The sequence below is a fragment of the Ailuropoda melanoleuca genome, chromosome 7 (assembly GCF_002007445.2).
Source record: "Ailuropoda melanoleuca isolate Jingjing chromosome 7, ASM200744v2, whole genome shotgun sequence".
NCBI classification, from domain to species: domain Eukaryota; kingdom Metazoa; phylum Chordata; class Mammalia; order Carnivora; family Ursidae; genus Ailuropoda; species Ailuropoda melanoleuca.
Genome location: NC_048224.1, coordinates 1968516 through 1977597, shown reverse-complemented (window position 1 = coordinate 1977597; position 9082 = coordinate 1968516). Strand labels below are relative to the sequence as shown.

Sequence of the window (9082 nt, the reverse complement as noted above, 5' to 3'; positions counted from 1 at the left end):
GTGTTCCTCTCTATTCTGCCATGTCTTCCTCCTCTAGTTTAGACACTTCTGATTTTTACAAGCATAGTCCCTTTTGGGGAATAAAAGAGGGCGACAAGAATTGGCTAGAATTGATTATATGAACTGCAAAGAAGTTCACCATTCTGAAGCAGTTTCATCTGTGAAAATCTAAAGCTATTCCCGGTGGCCCATGAGGATTGTGTGGTTTTGTGGGAAGGCCTGACCAAAGCTTCAGTGTTGTCTGAGGACTCTTGCCTCCTGGGGCTTCACATATGTACAGACATAGCTTATAATGCTTGAACAGAAATGTCACCATTAGTGATTAAAACCTAATTTAAATGGTTTGTGAGGGGGATATCCGGGGGTGCAGTCAGTTAAGCAACCCACTCTTGATTTTGGCTCAGGCCACAATCTCAGGGCTGTGAGATCAAGCCCCGCATGGGGCTCCACACTCAACAGGTAGGCTGCTTGAGGATTCTGTCTTTCCTTCTCCCTCTCCCCCTCCCTCTCTCAAATAATAAATAAATAAATATTAAAAACAAAACAAAACAAAAAACACAATGGTTTGCCAGGGCACCTGAGCAATGAAAAATCTTCAAGAGTTTCTTTCATTCTATCTTTTTTCAAACATGGGTAAATTATCACACAGTTGGGCTTCCAAGAATCACAATGAGGGGGTTCAAATGTCATCTATTAATTATTGTTTGTTTTGGTATGTGGCTGCCAAAATCTCACAAAAGATGAGAACAGTACATTTGACTTCTTCGGGTACAAATGCTTGGTGAAGGAAGGCATCTATGGCATGTTTATTATTCTAGATCAGAATTTTAGGGAATTGTTTCGATTCAGCCTAGGTTCAATAACTGAAATCACCACCACGGCCTGTTACTTACAGGTGTAATCCATGCATCTGCATCTCTGCTCTAAAGGTTCAAATTTCTGGGTTATGTTTGTGTGTGTGTGTTTGCACATGCATGTGCTTTAGGACATGGAGAAGAGAGGTATCACACTTTGCTTGACATAGCAACAACCAAGTGTCACTCAGAATAAATACTATAATAGACGGCAAATTTTCTCCCCAGGCGTTTATGCATAGTTAGGCTCATAGAATGAGTTTTAAAATGTTAATGTTTACTAAGCACTTATTGTACATAAGTCTCAGCTCTGAAAGTTCTATAAGTGCACATGCATTATTTAATTAAATCCTTACCATAATCCTATTATTAGGTACTGTTGTTATCTCCGATTTACACGTGAGGAATTTGATACTTAGGAAGTTGAAGCAATTTGCCTAAGGTCACTCAACTATTAAGTGGCAGAGACAAGACTGAAATCAGCTATTTGTGGCTCCAGGACCAGTGGCCAAACAGCTAGTAAATGGCAGACTTATGATTTAAACCCAGGTCTTTTGGCTCTAAAGCTTGTGCTTTTAAGCAGCTTTTACAACCTTGGTGTTTAGAAGGCAAGCTAGGAAATGCTATATCTGAAGAGGTTTTGTAGAAGATGAACCCAAAACCAAATGCATATATATACCTACAAAATGAAACAAAATAAACAAAACACAAATTAGTTAAATGTCCTCTGCTTAATTCATGATTGCCTAACAGGCAAGGAAATATCTTATCCCACAGGTTTCCTCTACTTTTTCTGCCTTAGCTCAATGGGACCCATGCTCTAGTTCTCAGAACTCTCCAGAAAACTCATCTGTGTTTTGTTTCCACAATAACTGGGACACCAGTGTTCTCCCCACTTCTTCACACTCTCAGTGCTGGTTTATCACATGCTCCAAAGTCAGGTGAGGGGAGGAGAAAAGGAGAAAAGCCTCCATCTCCCCATCTTTTCCAGGGCCTGCTGCTTTCTTTCTTTCCTCAAGAGGAACAACAATAAAAATAAAACAAATTCAAAGACTGCTTCTGAAAATCCCCAGGAAATTCTTTTTCCAGAGTTCTCCCTCACTAATTTGGCTGACATTCCTGCTGGTAACAGACCCAATTAATCCTTCATAATTGCTGTGAGCCACACAGGGAACAGGCTAGGAGGAAATCTCTTCTGCAACAGCATACACAAGAATAAAAGAGTCAGGGGATTTTGCAGAATGTCAGCCTCCTGAAACTAAGAGCAAAGCCTTTCTTTGCCCACTTAGGATGCCCACTATCCTAGTCTGGCTGTCATGAAACAGCATATGTTGCCATTTTACAGCAAGATGTTAATCAACAGTTTATTGTAATTCTTAAGATCCCATATTTTGCTGTGTGTGTGTGTACATGTGTGTTGTGTGTGTGTACCGTAGGTTAAGGAGTGAGAGAGTGTGGGACAGCCACAGATGAGAACAAAATAGTTGTTGCTACTGTGTTTTTCCTTAAGATGACCCCTTCCCTCCAGAAGAACGATCTGCTGTGATCTTTGGCTGCCCAGGCTTTACATCATCCATACTACCCTGCAGTGGCAACAGATTGACTTGTATTTCCACTGCCCCCAGAGAGTTGCCTTTAATCCTTCATTTGCCACCCCAGCACAATTGCTCAGAAGCAAGAGCAGGGATAGTCAAGACTGCATACAACTGATTCCAATCTATCCATCACTTAAACTACAGTCTAGGACATCGGGAGGTAAGGAAGGAAAGAGAGGGAGAAAGAAAGAAAGGAAGAAAGAAAGAAAGAAAGAAAGAAAGAAAGAAAGAAAGAAAGAAAGAGACGAAGGGAGGGAGGGAGGATGGGAGGGAGGGAGGATGGGAGGAAGGAAGGAAGGAAGGAAGGAAGGAAGGAAGGAAGGAAGGAAGGGAGGAAAGAATCCCCAAAACTTTTAATCAAGAAATGCTCGTACCTTCCAGATCAAGGAAAATCACATACGATTTGGCTTGATTCTTTGATTTTTAGTACAGTTTCCCACTTTTTGTCAGGAAGAGGCTAATGCCTGTGTGTGAGAACCCAGTACTGAAGTCGCACTGGCAGTGATGGTGTGCATTTTTAAACTGTGTCTGTGGAAGAGCGGCTTCTACCTACTACTATCTTTGGATTCTAGCATTAAATCTTCTAAGTGGTCATTATGGAAATGGGGCTTTGTCTAATTAACTTTAATTGGGTTGGGGGAATTTAACCTTAGTTCATGTGTGTTCAAATATATAATTAAGAATAAGCAAGAGATTAAGTAGAAAAAATATTTAGTAGCTCAAATAACTTTGATGCAAACTAATAAATGTCCATTGTATGGAGGACTAATCTTATTCCTTTAGGAGACCACAGATGACAGAGACTCATATCCCACCCTCAAGCTGCTTATAATCTAGGAGAGAATAGCAGCTTACACATATAACTAAGTAAATACACGGGGCTCTAAAGTGGCTGGTAAAATTGACTCATCTATAATTCTGTATGTGAGGGCTCTAAGTTTAAAATTTCCAAACCCCTAACCCCACATCCACGGCTGCTGGAATCAAAAGACTCAATACTAGAAATTGAAAGGCCATTAAACCTTTGAATTATAGGAACAGGAAGGAGGCAGGAAGAACAGTACAGGCAAAGAGAGCATACAGGAGTCAAAGAGATTACTAAAATGCTCCATAGGAGCCTTTAGACGGTGCACCTGGTACTTAGGTTTGTCGCTTCTTCAATAACTGAATTTTGTTAAATAAATATAACCTAAAAGAAGCAATAAAAAACAAAGGGAATGCTGAAAAAGAAAAAGGGACAAACTATCTCCACAAAAGTGGTACTGTAAAAATTCTTAGGCATTTGTCCCTCATACTTCTCAGGAACAAGCCTTCGCAGTTAGAATTTGAATTTAACTTTCTGAATGTGGAAAGAAATTCCATATGTGTATATACTTTTTGCAGCTTGTGTGATTTAGCAAAAAACAGGCAAATCTATTGCTTTCATACTTATATTAGAAATGCCAGATGCGTAACCACAATTTAGGTTTGATTTTTTTTCAACTCAAACAATAGAGTTCCTTTAAGCAAAATTGGCTTGACTTTGAGAGTGAATGCAAAAACTTAATGTTTTGAAATCTTGCAGAATAATTTGTTGGCAGCTCAAGATCTTGTTTTGCCAAGTTTTACTCCAAAATAATTTTCTTGCTCAGAGTTGATACAGGGAATGGCAATTCTCACTTGAATATATGGCAGTTACACAACTGAGCCAACTAACACACTGGAAGAAGGAGGATGTCTTAGACTCAAGGAAGAGGCTTAGTTATTTCAGTGATGGGCACTCAGAGGTCCAAAAAGGTAGGTGACTAGTCCAAACTTGTATTATCAATTAGTGTCAAAGGAAGGACTAGTAATATGTTTAGTTGATAATCTTTCAAAAATATTGCCCTAAAAGAGAAAATTAGAGAGAACTCTGGGAGAATGGTGGCTTGAGGCATCCCACATCCTTCTACTCAGCTCTGACTCCAGCTCAGCCACTTCTTGCAGGCCACTAGGCAGGGGTGAGCCAAGACCTGTTTCTATAGTTCCTTCCCTTTGGGTCAGCATTCTAGGGCTCAGTACAAAAACCCAAAGCAAGGATCAGCAAACAGCCTTTCCTGGGAAGAAAGTCCATTTCAGCTCTCTGAACATCAGGGTCTCCCTGACCCTAAGGATCTGAGGAGAAGATGAACAGTTGGGTTTTACTCATCCCTGCCTCTGAGATTTGGAGACAGTAAGAGCAGAGACGCTCTGCCTTCACGCACTGAGACAGGAGGAATGCACAGTCAGCTGCATGTACAGTGAGTCACCAGGCAGGATGGCTGCACCTGCCAGCACTTTCAGGAGCACTCCCACATAAGGTGGCCGAATGAGCAAATACAGAAATGACTTTTTGTTAAAAGGGCATGTAAGCCAGAGAGCAGAATAAACAAAAAAATCAGAATAAACTGCTAAAGAAATAGAGCTGCTTCTTTTAAAACTAGATCTAAAGGGAGAGGAATATGTAAAGAGACCTGAATATAACACACAGTATGATTCCTGGCACTAAAACCACATGATTTTTTAATTTGAAAATTGAATAGATGAAGTGAAAGAGAAAGTCAGCACTATAGATGCTCAAATTGGTGCCTTGAAAGATCAGGTGGAAGAACACATTGAGTCATAGAGGGAAAAAGAAAAAGAAAAATTCTATATAAATATGAGGGAAAATATGTACATTTTGGAAAATAGATTTATGAGAAAAAATGGAGGAGACAAATGGAAGAGACAATGATTAAATACATGATTGAAGAAAATTTCCCTGAGTTGAATACCTGGGCCAGCAAGTTTAAAGAGCTCATCAAGTTCCAGGACAGACTGCTGAGATAGTACTTACACCAAGATGTGTCCTTATCAGTTTACTGGACTCCGGTGATGAAGACAAATAAATATTTAATGCATCCAGACAGGCAGAAGTAATATACATAGAAAAAGGAATCAGACTGGTCATGAATGTGTGCAATGCCAACGCTACGAGACTGTGGAATAGTATCCACAGATGCTTTAGAATAAAGGACTGGATATGTGACAAGATATTATTCCTTAACAGCCTATAAGAATGTTATTTGCTGAGATTATGTCACCCATATACCCCATCTGAGGAAACACTTAAGGACTCAAACCAGAGAATAATAAATCTGAACCTTGTGATAGTTGGAATAGAAGAAGAGGTAAAGTTGATGAGAAAAGAATGTGGTAATAGATTTATAATTAAATATCACTGAATAATTGTAGGCTGTCTGGGAATTTGTACACTAAGGGATAAAAAAGAGCTTTTAAAATAAAAAAGGGATACTGCTAGAAAAATTGTAATAATAGTGTGAAACTAAAAGTATTAAATTATTTAATAAGGAGTTTGGATAGGAGAAAGAAGGGTAAAACAAAAACATTCCAGAAGTCTCATATGGTGTGCAGATGGGTTTAGGGGAAACTAGTGAGCAAGTGAAAATATTATAAAGTTCTTGCCTTACTGGGAGGAGAAAGAAGCAGAGGATTAAAGAGAATTAATTAGGAAAACAGTTACAATCTTGTTTTCATAAAATATTAAATAAATGTGGGTATAACTATGGGTATGAAGAAAAGGAAGGTGATCATTTATGAAATACAAAATTATACTAGAAATCCTTACGTAATAAGGAGGAAGAAGCAATTAATAAAGTTAATACAACTTGATTATTCAAATAAACATGAGAAAATAAAACAAATTAAATAAATAAAGAAGTACAGAGTATTGAATAAAATCAAGTATATCATTATGCAAACATAAAAGACTGAATTCTCCTGATAAAGATCAGAGAATATTAGACTGGAGTAAAAATCAAATTCAAGCTATTTCTTATTTACCAGAAGCACAGTTAAGGTGAACTGAAAAGTATGGAAATAAAGGCATAGACATACAACTAGGCAAATATAAATAAAAACTAAGCAGAAAGGGCAATATCAGACTAAGATCAGCTTTAAAATTAAAATCCCTACATAGCAAAAAGAGATATTACATAATATTAAAAGGTATGATTTATGAAACAGGAAAAATAATCATAACCCTGTAAATACCAATCAACCCAAAAGTTAAAGAAATAAAGCAAAAACTAACAGTGATTCAAGAGAACTCAGTAAAAAAATAAATGAAGTCATATTTCCACATATTTTTTAGAATCAGGGAGATCAAGTAGATGAAGTATTAAGAAGGACACAGAAATTTGGGGCTCCTGAGTGGCTCAGTCATTAAGCATCTGCCTTAAGCTCAGGTCATGATCCCAGGGTCCTGGGATTGAGCCCCACCTCGGGTTACCTGCTCAGCGGGAAGCCTGCTTCTCCCTCTCCAACTCCCCCTGCTTGTGTTCCCTCACTCACTGTGTCTCTGTCAAATAAATATTTTTTTTTAAAAAAAGGACATCGATATTTAGTAATATATTTGATAAACTTCATTTAATTGGTGTCTTGAATCACATATTTAGGGAATAGAGAATATTTTGTTACATTCAATTACATGTTTAGATACAAATAAGACTTTGATAATTTTTTTTCTTTTCAAATTTTTATTTAAATTCTAGCTAGGTAACATATAGTGTAATATTGGTTTCAGGAGTAGAATTTAGTGATTCATCACTTGTATTTAATGCCCAGTGCTCAATGCAAGTGCCATCCTTAATACCCATCAACCATTTAGCCCATGTCCTGCCCAACTCCCCTCCATCAACCCTCAGTTTTTTCTCTGTCATTGAGAGTCTTTTATGGTTTATTTCCTTCTCTCTCTCCTTTACCCCTTCTAATATGTTAATCTATTTTATTTCTTAAGGTATTTATCTTTCTCTGACTGACTTATTTCGCTTAGTATAATACACTTTAGCTCCATCCACATGCTTGCAAATGGCAAGATTTCATTCCTTTTGATGGCTGAGTAATATTCCTATATCTATATCTATATTTCTATATCTATATCTAGATATAGATATAGATATATACCACCTCTTCTTTATCCATTCATCAGTCAATAAATATTTGGGCTCTTTCCATAGTTTGGCTATAATTGATAATGCTGCTACAAACATTGGGGTACATGTACCCCTTCGAATCTGTATTTTTGTATCCTTTGGGTAAATACCTAGTAGTGCGATTGCTGGATTGTAAGGAAGTTCTATTTTTAACTTTTTGAGGAAGCTCCATATGTTTTTCACAATGGCTACACCAGTTTGCACTCCCACCAACAATTCAAGAGGGTTTCCATTTCTCTGCATCTTCACCATCACTTGTTTCTTATATTGTTAAAGAAAAATGGAACGCTTCACAAATATGCCTGTCATCTTTGTGCAGGGGTCATGCTGATCTTCTCTGTATCAGTCCAATTTTAGTACATGTGCTGTCAAAGTGAGCATTCAATAAAAATTTTTTTATCATAAATGTCACACTCTGAAAATCATCCAATAAAATAAGAAAAAAATGTAATGGTAAAGCATCATCCGCCTAGGAAATAATTAATGACTTTCCTATATAGTCTTTGGTTTAAAGGGAAAGCAAAACTAATATTACATTCTATCTGGAAAGAATGAAAAAAAACCCCACTTTATACTAGTACTTATGGAAAACAGTAAACACTTAAACTTGAACACTAAAACTTAAGGGAAACAGCAAAAGCAATATTCACGACAAAAGCTATAACCTTAAATGACTTCATATTTAAAAAGAAAGAATAAATTAAGGAAAGTTTACATTCATCTTAAAAAATGTGAAACAACAAAACCTATCAAAACAGAGTAGGAAAGAGAATTAACTTATGCAATCTGAAAGTAATGGACTACAAAACAAAACAAAATGAAAATAGCAGAAGGGATGAAGAAATACAAAAGCTAGTTCTCTGACAAGCTGAAAAGAGGTAAACATCTTCTAATCCAAATTCAAGGGGGAGGGGAAGAAAGAGAACAGGTGAAAAGCTACAAGGTTATGGATGAGAAAAGAGACATAACCACATCTAGAAAAAAGAACAAATTCTAAGTATATAAGAGAGCACTACATGAAACTCTAAGGCAACAAATTTTTAAATATAAAGAAAATGAGCAATATAAAGAATCCAGATAAATAAAGAAGAATTAGAAAACTTGAGTAGACCAGATAAATACAGAAGAGGTTGAAGGAGTGTAAATATTTTCTATCAAAAATAGCAGCTGATAACATCATGGTTAATTCACAGGCCGTCTCATTCTCCTTCTTGTTCCTTGTTCTTTTCTTTCTTTGTACCTTACACCAATATTTATCAAATGCTTAGTATATATCAGTTACTGTTTTAGGCTGTAGGATGCACTATTAAATGAAATAAGGTCCTTGTTCTTGAAGAGCTTACCTTCTACTTTACAGCTCATAGGTAAAGATGGTGGGCTGCCCAATTAATTTTATGACCTCGTAAGTTGTAAAACCTGCTACAAAGAGTATAAAATAACAAATTCATAGACCTATCTCACAAATGAATATAGATATAAAAATAATAATGAAATATGATCAAATGGAATGTACATAAATGTATGGAAACATAGTGACTACAAACATTTGTTCCGCGATTTTAATCATGGCCTCAAATCAGGAAATCTATCAATATAATTCACTGTATTAACTAATTAAAGAAAAAAAAACCAGTATAAACAT

General features: G+C 36.7%; 1 non-coding gene across 1 annotated transcript; it reads right to left on the bottom strand.

Moving 5' to 3' along the window:
- Window positions 1-7714: 7714 nt before the first annotated feature.
- On the bottom strand, window positions 7715-7821 carry LOC117803243. The gene has a single exon (XR_004626932.1). It is a non-coding gene; the product is annotated as a U6 spliceosomal RNA (small nuclear RNA).
- Between the last annotated feature and the right edge of the window lie 1261 nt (window positions 7822-9082).